The sequence below is a fragment of the Lathyrus oleraceus genome, chromosome 6, assembly GCF_024323335.1.
Source record: "Lathyrus oleraceus cultivar Zhongwan6 chromosome 6, CAAS_Psat_ZW6_1.0, whole genome shotgun sequence".
Lineage (NCBI taxonomy): Eukaryota > Viridiplantae > Streptophyta > Magnoliopsida > Fabales > Fabaceae > Lathyrus > Lathyrus oleraceus.
In genome coordinates this window covers 20707636-20724703 of record NC_066584.1, presented here as the reverse complement: position 1 = coordinate 20724703, position 17068 = coordinate 20707636, and positions in this window count along the sequence as shown.

The window sequence follows — 17068 nt, the reverse complement described above, 5'->3', positions numbered from 1 at the left end:
GGCAAGCGTTTGTTTGGGACTCAAAATGTGAAGAAGGTTTCCAAGAGCTAAAGAGAAGGTTGACTACTGCTCCTATTCTGATATTACCGAGTTCGTCGGAATCATTTGAAGTTTATTGCGATGCTTCATTGTTGGGTTTGGGTGGCGTGTTGATGCAGAATAAGCAGGTTATAGCTTATGCTTCAAGACAGCTGAGGGTTCATGAGAGGAACTATCCGACGCACGATTTAGAGTTGGCGGCTGTAGTGTTTGTTCTGAAGTTGTGGAGGCATTATTTGTACGGGTCAAGATTTGAGGTTTTCAGTGACCATAAAAGTTTAAAGTATTTGTTTGATCAGAAAGAGCTGAATATGAGACAGAGAAGATGGTTAGAGTTTCTGAAGGATTATAACTTTGGTTTGAATTACCATCCGGGTAAAGCAAACGTAGTGGCTGATGCATTGAGTCGGAAATCATTACATATGTCTATGTTAATGGTTAAGGAATTGGATCTAATTGAACAGTTTAGAGACTTGAGTTTGGTGTGTGAGAGTACTCACAATAGTGTTAGATTGGGAATGTTGAAGTTGACGAGTGGTATTCTGGATGAGATCAGAGAGGGTCAGAAATCTGATATGCTTTTGGTTGATAAGTTGACTCTAGTGAATCAAGGTCAAGGTGGCGAATTCAGAATTGATGAGAATGGTATTTTGAAATTTGGTAGTCGGGTGTGTGTTCCGGATGTTACTGAACTTAAGAAGAGTATTCTTGAAGAAGGACATCGTAGTGGGTTGAGTATTCATCCTGGAGCTACGAAGATGTATCATGATTTGAAGAAGTTATTTTGGTGGCCGGGAATGAAAGGAGAAATTGCGAGTTTCGTTTATTCTTGTTTGACTTGTCAGAAGTCAAAGATTGAGCATCAGAAGCCGTCTGGGCTAATGCAACCGTTGGCGATTCCAGAGTGGAAATGGGATAGTATCAGTATGGATTTTGTTTCTGGGTTACCGAGGACAAGTAAGAATTTTTAAGCCATTTGGGTGATTGTTGATAGATTGACGAAATCGGCTCATTTTATTCCGATCAGAATGGATTATCCGTTAGAGAAATTGGCTGAGTTGTATATTGAGAAGATTGTAAGTCTGCATGGTATTCCGTCGAGTATTGTTTCGGACAGAGATCCTAGATTTACATCGAAGTTCTGGGAAGGTTTGCAGAAGGCTTTGGGAACTAAGCTGAGATTGAGTTCTGCATATCATCCGCAGACTGATGGTCAGACTGAGAGGACGATTCAGTCATTGGAGGATCTTTTGAGAGCTTGTGTTTTGGAGAAGGGAGGTACTTGGGATTGTTATTTACCTTTGATTGAGTTTACCTACAATAATAGTTTTCATTCGAGCATTGGTATGGCGCCGTTTGAAGCTTTGTATGGTAGGAGATGTCGGACACCGTTATGTTGGTATGAGTCCGGTGAGAGTGCTGTGGTTGGACCGGAGATCGTTCAACAAACTACAGAAAGGATTAAGATGATTCAGGAGAAGATGAGAATTGCTCAGAGTCGTCAGAAGAGTTATCATGACAAGAGGAGGAAATCACTTGAGTTTCAAGAGGGAGATCACGTGTTTCTTCGTGTTACTCCGATAACTGGTGTTGGTCGAGCCTTGAAGTCGAAGAAGTTGACACCACGATTTATTGGTCCTTATCAGATTTTAGAGAGGATAGGAGAGGTAGCCTATCGTATCGCTTTACCGCCGTCACTTGCGAATTTGCATGAGGTTTTTCATGTGTCTCAGTTGAGGAGGTACATTCATGATCCGTCGCATGTAGTCCAAGTGGATGATGTACAGGTGAGAGATAACCTGACTGTTGAAACATCGCCTATGAGGATCGAGGATCGAGAGTTGAAGCAGTTGCGGGGTAAAGAGATTGCCTTGGTGAAGGTAGCTTGGGGAGGACCAGCAGGTGGCAATGTGACTTGGGAACTGGAGAGTCAGATGAAGGAGTCTTATCCAGAGTTATTTGTTGAGGTATGTTTTCGAGGACGAAAACTCTTTTAGTGGGGGAGAGTTGTAACACCCCAAATAAAGAAAAAGAATTATTTAATTAAGTTGATAATATATTTATTAATTTAATTAAATAAAATTGAATTATTGGATTATTATTATTATTAATAATAATTATTGGAAAAATATATAAGTTGGAATAAGGAAAGGGTTTCATTTTGGAAAAGGTTTCACGTGAGAAACAGAGAAGCTGCAGAGAAGAGGAAGAAGGGCAAAGAACCGAAAAGCACGGTTGAGGAACGGAGAAGCTAAAGCTTAGAGATTTGCCGGATTATATCAGGTAAGGGGGGTTTATCGTCGTTTAACGGGTATTATCGATTAACATGTAATGGGTAGTGATAAGCTGTTAATTTGACCGAATTGAGATTATGGATGCTGAAATATTATGATGAATAAGTTGAATTTAAGCTGAAATTAGATCGGTAGCTGTGTGAGTTGTGAGATTCTGAACGTATCGCTTTTTACGGATTTGGAATCGGAGGTCCGGAAGTCCTCCAACGGCGGAAAATGCGGAAACTCTGCATTCTGCCTTGTGTTAGCGCAGGAACTGCTGTTCGCCTGCGTTAACCGGTTAACCCAGGGTGTTAACCGGTTAACACTGTTATATTTTGTGAAAATGTGCTGTTTTGCCTGCGTTAACCGGTTAACCTATAGCGTTAACCGGTTAACACTGTTGCGTTTTGCCAGAAATGGTATTTTTGTCCTGCGTTAACCGGTTAACCTATAGCGTTAACCGGTTAACACTGTTGCGGTGTGGAAAAATAGTTGATTTTTATGTTGTATATGCAATTGGTAGTTGGCCTATTGCAGTTAATTGTGATGAATAAAATTGTTGAGTTTATGTTGTGAAATGCCGATGCAAATATGTTGAAAAGTTGATTATAAGTTGTTTTGTTGAAAATATTAAGTTGTAGGCTGATGAGCCCAAGTTGATTTTAAGTTGCTTTGTTGAAATTACTGAGTTGTAGGCTGATGAGCCAAAGTTGATTATAAGTTGTTTTGTTGAAAGAAAAGCTGTTATGTTGCTGTTATTCTTATGTTGTTGAGTTCAAGTCGTACATGCCATATACATTCATATGCATTAAGTCGGGGCTTTTGCTCACACCACGTTGGCCTGGATTGGCAAAAAAATTATGGGGTTGTTGCTCACACCACGTTGGCCTGGATTGGCAAAATTTTAAGTTGAAAGTTGAAGGCTTATGCCTTGATGCCCACTAAACTGGCAATGATTTTAAGTTGGGAGTTTTACTCCAAATGGTACCACATGCATAAAGAGTCGAGTCTCATTGAGTTGCATTTTATGTTGTTATTGAGTTGTATTTACGTTGTAGTTGCGTATGATAATTGAGTTGAATGTGCCGTTACCGCATGCATGATATGATTTGGGTGATTAACGTGTAGAATTACTTAACATAACATGATGATTTATAATATTTGTTATATCGATTGAGAAACTCACCCTTACAATATTTTTCAGGTAACGAGCAGTGAGTTGAGTAGGAGCTAGTGCTTGAAGTCTAGTGTGGTTAGAGGGTCATGCTCTGATAGATGTAACATCGGGACGGGATGTTTGAATTGTCGAATAAATGTTAATTTTGATGAATTACAGATGTTGAAATATTTTATCCGCTGCGTATTGTTAAAGAAGTTTTTATGTCGAATAAAATTGAGTATGACTGCTTTTATGTTGAATTATGTGAAGAAGTTGTTATGTGACACCCTTGAGTGACAATATTTACTCTGATATGTATGATTTAATTGTTGTTGTTTTAATTAAATATTTGGGGTATTTAGAAGGGTGTTACAGTATACGGCTGAATCTTTCTCACATAAGCTCTCAGATGCATCTGAGGACAAGACGCGCCATCATACTTAGTGAAAGCGGGGACCTTGAATTTGCGAGGAATGACCACATCAGAGACCAGACCTAAGCTTTCGAAATCCAAACCGGGCGCCTTCTGACCCTCCATAGCTAGCATACGTTCTTCCAGCAACTTATACTTATCATCTTTCGGAGAGTACTGTTCATTTTCATGATTTTCATAGTCGTCCTCAGGGTTGAAGGGATCAATATTCTCATCTTCCGAATCATTTTCTGTCTCCTCTTCTTTATCCTTCGGAATTCCAATCTTGACTCCTGAAGCCTGTCCTTTAAACCTTCTTCCCGGGTTAACGTAACTCACAGATTTCTTATCTTTCTTCTTCTCGAGCAATAGAGTCTTCAGTTCCTCCTGCCCCTTGGATAAGTTCAAGATCATCTCCTGGAATTGAGAATTCTGAGCCTGGAGATCCTTGACGGTTTGTTTGAGGACCATTTTTCTGTTTGAGAGGAAGACCGTGAGAACATTGATCCTTTAGAGTACCTGTTATGCAATGTTATGTTATGCTATGCAATGTATGAAATATTTTCAAGGACTTTTGGAATTTAACTTTGCGTAAACCACCAAAAAGGGGAACTTTTATTAATAATTTCTTTAATCAATGTTCATTACAAGAAAAAGTGAAAGCTCAAGTCTCCCAAGGACGGCTTCTTTTTGGGCGGAGATATGCATTGAGACTTCGTTCCTCATTAAGCTGGCTGGTGAGCTCTAATACTTTCTTCCTTTCAGCACAAAACTGAGCTTCAAAAGTATCCCTTTCCTCTCTCAACTGGATCCAAGATTTCTTCAATTCTTCAACATTGGTAGGCATATCTGAATAAGGAATGATCTGAGGGGTACCTCCTTCAACTTTTGGTTCAACAATCAGAGGTCCGATTGCAAGATATGGCATGATAAGCTAACGAGCTCTGGCGCGTACCCATATGAGATAAGGTTCCATAGGAATAGAGTTTTTCTGTCCTAAAGTACTTCTTTTCACCATGCCCCAAGCTCATACAAACCTTTGACGGAGACCTTGAGAATCGTTGTCATAGTCAAACACAGTGCCTTGGATAATTATTTCATATGGACCATCTCTTCGAGCATAACCAAACTGACGTAGGGCTAAAGCAGGATTATAAGTAATACCTCCTCTTATCCCCAAGAGTGGTACGTTAGAGAATTCTCCACAACGGTCAATGATGATAACATTTTCTTTGGGTTGGGGACACTAATGGATGTCTGAATGGGAGAGCGACATTATCCTTTGAGACCATTTCAAATTTTGCTCATTCTTCAAGACTGATTGAGGAAGGTGCGAAATAAACCACCTAGATAATAAAGGTATGCAGCACATGAGAGTCCCTTGCCTTTTCATAGTACGAGTGTGAAGAGAATGCAAAATGTCTCCGAGCAAGGTGGGCACAGGGTTATGAGTGAGAAATATCTTAACAACATTCATGTCTATGAGTTGATCCGGATTAGGAAATAGCACCAAACCATAGATTAGTAATGCTAGAACATCTTCGAAAGCGTGGACCCTCATAGCTTTTAGGAATTCTCGGGCCTTATTTATCAGAAATTTGGCAAGTAAACCCTTAACTTCACTTCTTGTTACCCAATTAGTTTCAACGTCGGACTTTGTCATGTGTAAAGCCGCGACAACCTCTTCAGACCTCGGAATCTTTTCTAAACCACTGAAAGGTGTTTGATCAAGGATAGGTATCCCAAGCAACCTGGAAAATTCTTCTAATGTGGGTACCAACTGATAATCAGGGAAGGTGAAGCAATGATGTTTAGGATCGAAGAACTGGAATAGAACTCTCATCATATCTTCCATGAAACCGGTGGTAACTAAATTGAGGAGATAACCATGTTTCTTGATGAACTAAGCATGATCGGGAAGTTCTGACACTAAATCCTTGAGTTGAGGAGAGGTCGCTACAAAATTGATCCGGATGGTCTTCCTGGAAGCCATAACCCTACAAAACAGAGCAAAGTTAAATCCTTAAGTCCTCGAAATGGTTAGTACAATGCCATGATGTCATGATGTTATGATGTCAAGTAAGTAACAAGCACAAACAAGTCACACCACAATCATTCCTAGGTTTTAAGGCTTGCATGAGTTCCATAGGTAAGTACCCTCCCCACTGAAGTTTGGTTGGTTCAACCTGTCCTAGAATAGTAATCGGGTTCTAGAAGGATCTTAAACCATTGACTTTTCCTTAAGTCCACTTCAGTGCAACACCAAGCTGTTGACCAAAATTTCCCTAAAGTCCAATCTCAAAGAGTGTAGTATCGAGTATCAACCAACCCCAGTCGGAACCGAAGTCAGTTATCTCACTACTTTCTAATGGCTAGGATGAGTTAATTAGGGTTCTAAAGGTCTGGTTAATGCTTTGATGACACCACGCAGACGCCAAATTTTTCCTCAAGTAAACATGAGGAACATCAGGACATCCAAAGTGTCACATTAACCGTAGCCATCATTTTAACCATTCCAGTATACGCCAGACAGTCGCGATGATCTCTTGCTACTTACCTAAGGTACACTAGATCCGGGTGTAGGATCTTTCACTCAAGCATAGAATACCCAAACAATCCCTTAAAAATAAATCAGACAAAGAAACAATTCGAAAATATAAGTGGTCTTATCTTTAAGGTAACCTCTCTTTTTAAGATTCCCCAGCAGAGTGGCCAATTCTGTGATACGGTGAACTGACTTTGTGTTTTTGCTTTGAAAAGCAATGTTGCGGATAGCAAGAGTCGCCACCGACTTTTCTTTTATCCAATAAGGAAAGGCAGAAAAGAACAGGAAAGACCTTGATTAGATTTTTAGTTCGGGAGGTACATTATACAAAGGGAAGGTGTTAGCACCCTTTGTATCCATGGTTATTCATGGGCTCTTAATTGCTTAACTCACTTATGTTTTCCTTGTTTGAGAAAGTGTTTGAGAAATGTGGTGTGTTTAGAAAATATTTTGAAAGGAGAATTTAACTTTGTAATGATTCTTGTACGAATGTATACAAAGTGTTTATCTCGTTTGATTTTGAAAGATGTTTAGAAAAATATAACTCGACAATGATTTTGGTGCGAATGTATACTAAGTAGTAATTTTCTAAAAGATGTTTTGAAAAGTGTGAGGTGTGAAAAGTATTTTAAGCTGTGAGCAAGCATTTAAGAGTTATACCTAACCAAAGTCTTTATAGGTATTTCCTATCCTTATGAGGGTAAAACTGTCCTTACTATTGAGAAGTAAGTAGTCTTATCCTTTGGATGTAAAGGGACATCGTGGGGTTGTCGATTGGTCATTGAAAGCAACATTTATAAGGATACCTTAGCATTCGAAGGGACGATCATCATTTAATCGTAGGCTACAACGAAGGGTCATCGAGGGACAAAGTCATATATTCGAAGGCAACGTTCGAGGGACAAGGTCATATATTCGAAGGCAACGTTCGAGGAACTATGATTTATCTTGTAGGGACATTGACCTTTTGATCGAAGGGACTATGACTTATCTGTTTAGGGATGATGATGATTTAATCGAAAGGGTCTTTGCTAAGGGTATCCCCACATTCGCGGGACATGATCGTAATATCGTAAGGCAACAAAGAGATGGTTACCCTAGAGGTGCAAGTGTGGAAATGATTGGATTCAGATATATTATCTTGAATTAATTTATCTAAGTTCGATTATTTATCTTTCCATGCAATCCTATTAGCATACACCTAGACAGTTATATTCACAGTATGGAAAAATTAAAGTGCGAAAAATAAGACTACGCTATTACATGGCTTCGGGATGGGGTACATAATTTAAAAGGGGATATAAAATATCTAAATCTTAATTAACGAGTACAAAATAATAAAACCTAATTAAACTAAAAAGAAAGAAATAAAAAAATCCTAATTAAATCTATTACATAGAAAGTTCATGACAAATGAAATAAATAAACTAAATTTAAGAATGAATTAAGAATATTTTTAGTCTATAATAATAGAAACTCTTTTTTTTAATGAATTTATGGAAAAACTTAGACTAGATTGATAGAAATTTTAAAAGAAAAAAAATATATATAATTAGATTTTTATTATTCAAAATAGCCCATTTTAATTAATCAAGTGATATATAAAAATTTAATTAATAAACTAGATTAAATTATATCCTAGTTTAAATAACTAATATAATATATTAATTAGAAAATTAATTAATGGATTTTACTTTAATAATAGAAAAATAGTGGTGAATTAATTATAGTGGAAAGGGAGTAAACATAGTAAAAACACTGAAAAGCTAAAAAATAGGTCCTGGGGGCTCGAACCCAGGACCTCTACCAACGAGCCATGTTGGTCTATTCGTTATTTATTCGCCTTCATTAAAATATATATTAATTCTACATGGATTTTTCCCTTTTGACACAACACCACCATGCATGTTACAGCTTTCTCTCTTACGGCAAGCTACTTTATTTTTTCTCATGCTGTTTCTTTCATGTGAATACAACAAACCTGTAACTTCATTATTATGTAATAACAGCATGTGAAATAAACATAATCATGCTAGAAATGACAGATATAATTCTTTAATCATACAAACCTTGCCTTATGTATCTTCTTCTGCTGTATCTCTCCTCCTTTTCGTCCTTTTCCCTTTTTTCCCTCTTTTCGCTGCAGTCATATGAAGTATTTATAATGGTGTGGATTAGGGTTTAACCTTGCTAAATATTTGGATCCTTTCCTATACTTTAGGATCTCACCCTATAATTTAGGAGAGTTAGCTCTAACATTTTGCATGGGCTGGTATTTCAAAAGTTCAAATTCCACGTGAGGCATGGAATACCCATTCAAACTTCACTTTTCTAAATTATAATAAAATGCAATTTAATAATAAACCAAAAATAAAATTAATTTAAAGCTTTAATTGCACAATTAAAATTAAAATTTTGTTATTAAATTAGAGCCAAAATTATTTTTATAAAACAAAACCATCATGTGATAAATAATACTATGATTATTTATATATTTTTGGTTTGGATTTGGTCTTAAATATTTATTAAATATTATTATAAATAATGAATAATTTAAATGACTTTTAACAAATAAAAATTAATTTAAATTTTAGTTACATAATTGAATTAAAATTTAAACCTATTTCTATTTTTACTTTCCTCATTTAAAAAAATCAAAATTATTCTTACTTATATCAACCAAAATTATTTTATAATTTATGGGCTTTTAAAAAAATGTTACTCTTATAAATAAATTTTATTAAATAAAAAACGTGAATTACTAAATAAATACTATTTATAAATAATGAATAAATGGAACATGAGTCACTAAATTATAAAAAATAGTTATTATAATTTAATGAGCTTTAACAAATAAAATTAATTTAAAATTTTAATTATACAATTAAAATTCAAATCTATTTTTATTTATCATTAAATTAAAACTATTTTATTTATATATATATATATATATATATATATATATATATATATATATATATATATATATATATATATATATATAATTTATTTATATCATACAGATAACCAAAATTATCATTATTTTTTATATCTGTATCACATAATAAATAAATTAAAATTTATAATTTATATGAGAATGTATGCTAATGAATGAATGCAAATGTGAAATGAATGCCATGCATGAATCAATTTATCATAAAAATTAACAGGGAAATTTTGGGATATGACAATTATAAGGAGAAACGACTACTAGAGGAGAGTATTTGTAACCTGACGCTTCAACAAGATACGTACCTGCAAGAAGTACAAAAGGATTATATTTCTCTGACTCGAATAGGTTATGCTTTGAATTCCTTCAATATCCCCAACTCGTTAGTTGATAAGGTAAAGCTCTTGGTGAGGGAAATAACATGGAATATAAAGACATGGCCTTCGCTCCAGTCACTTTACCAGTTATAAAGGCATCACTTTCCATTGTTCAAGAAGATCTTGAAAACTTCCACCTTGAGAATGCCTCCCTGGCCCAAGACCTAAAAGAATAATCCAATGTCAGTCTTTTGGTTGTTTCTAAGTCCTTTAAGAATTCTTTACTTCAAGTGGACATTTTCACTCTTCTCTAGGGATTCCGAGGGAGAAAGTACAGTCAGGCCAAATGCTTAAAGATGGAAAAGTCGTCTCGCTTAGAGATTAGATGTGCCCTTATCCTCCTTTTTAAATGTAATACATTGCATTGGTAGGTGTGAGTAAATGAATTTGACATTGAGACATTGCTTTTACCTATTTAGAGTACATGTGTTTGATCCTTTGTTAATTGTTTTGGGTTTTGCATTAACTTACAAGGTTTTTGCTTAAAGTTTATTGGACGTCTCTGAGACCGTGCCAACCCAAGGGTCAGTACCACTTCCCCCTCCCCTCCCCCAGGTGAAAACCTGTTCCAAGGTTAACATGTGACATGCCCATCGCGGCCTTTGGAGTAGCTAGCTACCAAGAAGGGGTGGGTCATTTATATCCATTTTAGTCTTTTTTTCCACTTTCTTTGTGTGTGTGTGTGTGTGTGCGCGCGCGCTTTGCATTTTGGGTTTTTTATTCCTTTAGTCATATGTATGTGGCATTTATGATATCAACTTTGAGTCTTTGTGTTAGAGCTTAAATCTCTTTGGTCGTACTTCAGACTCGTTGTTAACTTATACGATCACAAAGAGAAGATATCCTTTAGAAATTGTGTTTTTTTTTCATTAATAATAGAAATATCGCAATACACTTTTTGAGGTTATTAATTATACAAAGAAATGATATCAAAGATAAAGTTATAAACATAACCACGTGGGTCTGCCACCGATTATTCACCCTGGTTTGTAGCTTGTTAGGTCAGCCATTCCTGCCTATTGGGCCAACATGATATGTTTTTCCTGTGGGAATCCAAATGTCCATGTTTCTTAGATGGTATGTGAGGGAAACTATGTTGATATACATGGCCTTAAACTCCCCTGGTCCTGCTGCAATGTCTGGTAAATTCTTTTGGCTCCTTCGAGGTTGACATTGGTCATGGTTGGCTCATTGTGAAGATTGCGGAATTTGAGCTTGATATGGACACAGGAAGACATAACATCTAGGTTCGTCGTGAAAGTTATGTCGAGTATGCAGTTGTAAACTCTCTTGCAAGCGACTACAAGGAACTACGAGTTCACAGTCCCAATATCCTTTCCTTCCCCATAAATACCATTAATTTAATGTACCCCAACAAATGGGTGGTGGTGCCGCCAAACACTTGTAGGTGCAACTCTTTATATGGATACAAATTTTTGTTCTTGAGACCCATATTTTCGAGAAGCTATAAATATATTATGTCGCAGAAGCTTCCATCATTGATCTGTATCTGGGATACGACAAAGTGGCCGACTGTGGTAGTTATGATTAGAGGGAAGATATTGTTGGGGTTCCCCTGACTTTCTTTCTATCCTGGAACCCGAGCATTTGTCAATATGGGGTCTTGGTTGAGGTAATTTCTTATTTCTTATAGACGACCATCAACTTTGTAATCTTCCTCTACATCATCTCCTTTGATGGGATGTTTTCCCAAGGCACACCTCTAGTAATGGTCGTAATGTGATGGTGTTTCCCCTTACTTTCTCATTCATCTTCACTACTTTCACTGTTAGTCACGACATCAACAACCTCGGATTTTATTAAACCTCGATGGCATCCTTCTGTTGAATGCATTTATTGGTGGTGTTGTCTTGGCTCTTGTGGAAGCAAAAATATTTTACCTTGTCGGTCTTGGACGACACTCTGACAGGGAAGGGGTTTTTGAAATCGGGCTTCCAGAATTCCGTGTTGGCACACTCACTATTGGTATATCTTTTCTCATGAAGTTTTTAGAGCAGTATATTTGTGATATCAGCCACAAGTATCACAATCAGATTCCTGTATTTGCTTAATGGAATCTTTCTTAGATGGTCGGACGGAACCTGGATTTGTTATTGCCTAATTATCAGCCCGGGCGATAAGTTTTTCCTCAAGGTTAATGAAATGATGTGCCCTATTTTAAAACTATGGGCCTTCATACGCCCTAAGAAGAAGTTATACTGCTTCAGAAAGTTCTTAAAAATCCACTATTTAAGGCTCTCAACATATCCTTTTACTTCCACAACCACCTGTGTGAAAAAGTGGATGTACGACCGTAAGCTCTTCTTCTTCCCATATGTGATTCCTCTATAGGTAGTTATTATCAGCAATTTCCTTTTCCGTGTTGTGAAATGAGTGATGAAAATCTTGCACAGATTGTTCCATGAATCGATGCTCTTGTCTGGTAGAGCTTTTAACTAGAGTTTGGACGATATTGTCAATGTTAGTGCAAATATGTTGCACATTGTTTCCTAATTGCCATGGTAGTAATTTAAATGATCATCAACATGTTTTATCTGCTCATTAGGATCTTTCTATCCTTCATACTCCTTCAACTTCAGAGGTTTTTCCAATGATTTTGGTATCTAGCTGTTAAGGATATTGACACAAAGAGGATGTTTATGTGGGTTCTAACCTGCAGTTTCTCTACTCGTTCCTTAGGAGGAACATGACTACCCTAGCCTCATTTAGGATTATGAGGAGGATTTTGATGTCTCTTTTTCTTTTGGTGATTTGGACATCTTATAGCCATATTTTGTTGTGATGTGGTTGACTTGGGGACAATTAATTGACTTCTCCTAGAGGCGTCTTCATGCACCATGTTAAATTTTGGATTTGTGTTTTGCAGACTTTATTCCAGACGAATGGACATTTCTTCTACTGGTTGTAAGCTTTATCTTCGAGCTATGTTATACATATTGTTCAAAAACTCAGTCGTGCCTTGTATTCCAAAACTAGCTTGTAATAATTGGAAATTAGGCAATGTCTCTGGTCTCGAAGTCATTGATGGTTCCGAAGGCTCCCCTTGTTGGAACTGCGAAATACATCCTACAAATGAATGATGTTGGATGAGATCTATATGTAATGGATTATTCAGGGTGACATTACCCGCACCTCCTTGAGGAGGAGGCGATGGATCTCTTGCGTCTTGAGCAGTGGTGGCGACTGATTCTCATAAATTAGAGAAGCAAGTGGCTCTAGATCCATCCATTATCGAAACGTTTGAGGCTAAAGATTTAGAAAGTTAAAAATGGAGTTGGTTTGTTACTAGAGTATATAAAAATATAGGACATGTGGTTCGATATCAGGAAATCAAAACTAACAAATTGAGAAGGTTTGAATCGACGAATGAGATGTCGATTCTCATAGACGACACCATTGTTCCATTGAGGAGCCAAAATTGATCAGAGATTGGAGGTTTCAAGATGCAACAATGGACTTGAGCTTCCGATGCATAGGGGGAAGGGCTTACATGAAAGGTTATCACTCCAAATCTCAAGTTTGTATGTGAATAAGATGGGTGAATGAACTTTAAATTTGAATTGTGTGCTTGAGAAATGACATGCTTCTGGATAGTTGAGAGTTCATGAAAGGATCTATCCTACGCATGACCTTGAGTTAGTAGTTATAGTTTTTGTATTAAAGATTTTAAGGCATTATCTTTTTGGTTCCATATTGGCAGTGTTCATTGATCACAAGAGCCTCAAATATATGTTCGATCAGAAAGAGTTGAATATGAGGCAGAGGATATGGTTTGAACTTCTTAAGGATTATGATTGAGATTTGAGTTACCATCCAGGTAAAGCTAATGTTGTAGTTGATGCGATTAGTAGGAAGTTTTTACATATGTCGATGCTTATGGTTTGAGAGTTAGAACTGATTGAGCAATTCATAGATTCGAGTTTAGTGTGTGAAGAAACTCCTAACAATGTGAAGTTAGGTATGTTGAAGCTGACGAGTGGTATCCTTGAAGAGATCAGAGAGGGTTAGAGATCTGATATGAGTTTGATAGATCGTCTCACGTTAATCAACCAAGGTAACAAAGGTGATTTCCTAGTTAATGAGAATGGTGTGATGAGGTTTAGAGGTAGAGTTTGTGCTCCTGATGTACATGTACTTGAGAAGAGTATTCTTGAGGAAGGACATATGAGTAGTCTAAGTATTCATCCCGGTGCTAAGAAGATCTATTCAGATTTAAAGAGGTTGTTTTGGTGGTCAGGATTGAAGGAAGATGTTGATGAGTTTGTGTATTTGTGTTTTACTTGCCAGAAGTAGAAGATTGAACATCAAAAGTTGTTAGGTCTAATGCAACCGCTGAATATTCCAGAGTGGAAATGGGATAGCATTTCAATGGACCTTGCGACTGATTTGCCAAAGACTGCTAAGGGCAACAATTCAATTTGGGTGATAGTGGATAAATTGACTAAATCGACTCATTTCTTACCGATGAAGATCAATCATTCCTTATAGAAGTTAGTTGAGTTATATATCAAAGAGATTGTGAGGCTGCATGGTATAGCTTCGAGTATTGTGTTGGATAGAGATATGAGGTTTACATCAAGATTCTGCGAGAGTTTGCAAATTGCGTTTGGGATTAAGCTGAAGTTGAGTTCCACTTGTCATCCGCAGACGGACGGTCAAACAGAGAGGACTATCCAGTCTTTAAAGGATTTGTTGAGGGCTTGTGTGCTAGAACAAGGAGGGGTTTGGGATAACTACTTGTCGTTTATTGAGTTTACCTACAACAGTAGTTTCCATGTTAGTATTTGAATAGCACTGTATGAGGCGTTTTATCGTAGGAGGTGTAAGACTCTTTTGTGTTGGTATGAGTCATGCGATAGTGTTGTGCTCGTACCTGATTTTGTTCAGTAAATGACTAAGAAGATTAAGATGATCCAAAAGGAAGAAAGCACTTGAGTTCTAGGTGGAAGTCACATATTTTTTAGAGTTACCCCAATAACCAATATTGGCCGAGTCTTGAAGTCTCGAAAGCTCACGCCACATTTTGTTGGTCCATACCAGATCTTGCAGAAGATCGGAGAGGTGGCCTATCAGATTGCCTTACCACCGCCGCTTGTTAATCTTCATGATGTGTTTCATGTGTCTTAGTTGAGAAGATACATTCTGGATCTGTCTAATGTGATCCAAGTGGACGATATACATGTGAGAGAGAACCTGATTGTCGAGACATCACCTATGCAGATATATGATCAGAAAGTGAAGCAGTTGTGTGGTAAGAAGATTCACAAGGGTCACTGACAAATGCCCCATCACAATCCATATCATAGAAGGAACGACAACAAGCAGGTAATAGATGAGACCAAAGCCAAGCACGGAGCATTGGATCCCAACCTCCAACCTATCTCCCATTGTCATATCTAATCGAACGATAATCCATACAATGCATTGGGTTAAGCAGAAACAATTTTAACCGAGTCAAAGTAATTAAGGAATTACAACTCATGATGACACAATTGTCATTATGAGACAATTGTCATTATCTGCATCATTATGGACAGAAATGCAACAACATTATTTCCTTCCTTTTATAGCTATGTAAAGTTACTGTCATTACTATTGTAATTATAGATGGCTCAATTATAGGAGAATGACCATACACTATTATGTATATTTAAGCACTGTTGATACAATGAGAACAACATCCTATTATTTCCAATTTCTAACTTGGCATCAGAGCTTTAAGCTTGAAAGCTCCCTTCTTTTTATTCGATCCAACCATGTCTTCTACTGCCAACACAAAGAAAAATGACCTACCCATAATAGTTTCTGTCAAGCTGGATAGAGACAACTACCCTCTATGGAAATCCTTGGTCCTTCCATTAATCAGAGGCTGCAAACTTGATGTTTACATGTTGGGAACAAAAGAATGCCCAGACCAATTCATCACATCAAATGAAACAACAAAGAAGGCCAATCCCGACTATGAGGATTGGATTGCTCGAGATCAAGCACTCCTTGGATGGCTACTGAACTCTATGACAATAGACATAGCCACACAATTGACCCACTGTGAAACATCTAAGGAAGTTTGGGATGAAGCTCAAAAGCTTGCTGGAGCACATACAAAGTCAAGGACAATCTACCTAAAATCAGAGTTTCACAACACTCGTAAAGGCGACATGAAGATGGAGCAATATCTCATGAAGATGAAGAATCTTGCAGACAAACTGAAACTGGCAGGATCACCTATCTCAAACTCCGATCTGATGATCCAAATCTTGAATGGATTGGATGCTGACTACAATCCTGTAGTAGTCAAACTTGCTGATGAAATCAATCTCAGTTGGGTTGATCTACAAGCACAACTACTAGCCTTTGAAAGTAGAATAGATCAACTCGACAAACTCAGCGGTCTCACAGTCAATGCATATGCAAATTTTGCCAACAAGACTGAGCAGAGAGGAAACAAACATGGAACACGAAACTGGAGAGGTTCCAACTTTAGAGCTATGAGAGGAGGCAGAGGTAGAGGAAGGCCTATCTGCCAGATATGTAATAGAGTCGGTCACACTGCTGCTCAATGTTACTATCGGTTCGATAAGTCCTACACAGAACCAAACAACTATGGTGAGAATGCAAAACAAGGAACCCACAGTGCCTTCATAGCCTCACCCTACCACGACCAAGACTATCAATGGTATTTTGATAGTGGAGCTAGCAATCATGTCATACATCAAGGTGGCCAACTTGGAGATCTTAGTGAAAACAATGGTAAGAACTCACTACTTGTTGGTAATGGAGATACATTAAAAATATTGGCATCTGGTTCTACTAAGTTAAATGATGTTAATTTGCATAATGTACTATATGTGCCTGAAATCACCAAAAACTTGTTAAGTGTATCCAAGTTAACTGCTGACAATAATGCTCTTGTTGAATTTGATGAAAATTGTTGCTATGTGAAGGACAAAGTGACAGGGAAGGAACTTCTAAAAGGGAGGCTTAAGGATGGACTATATCAACTCTCAACCAATAAAGATCCTTCTGCCTACATGTCCCTCAAAGAAAATTGGCATAGGAAACTTGGACATCCCAACAATAAAGTTCTAGAAAAGGTACTGAAAGATTACAATGTAAAGACATCACCTAGTGACCAATTTACATTTTGTGAAGCATGTCAGTTTGGCAAACTGCACCTGTTACCTTTTAAATCCTCTTCCTCTCATGCTAAAGAACCTTTAGATTTGATTCATACCGATGTATGGGGCCCTGCACCAATATTGTCTAAATCAAATTTTAAATATTATGTG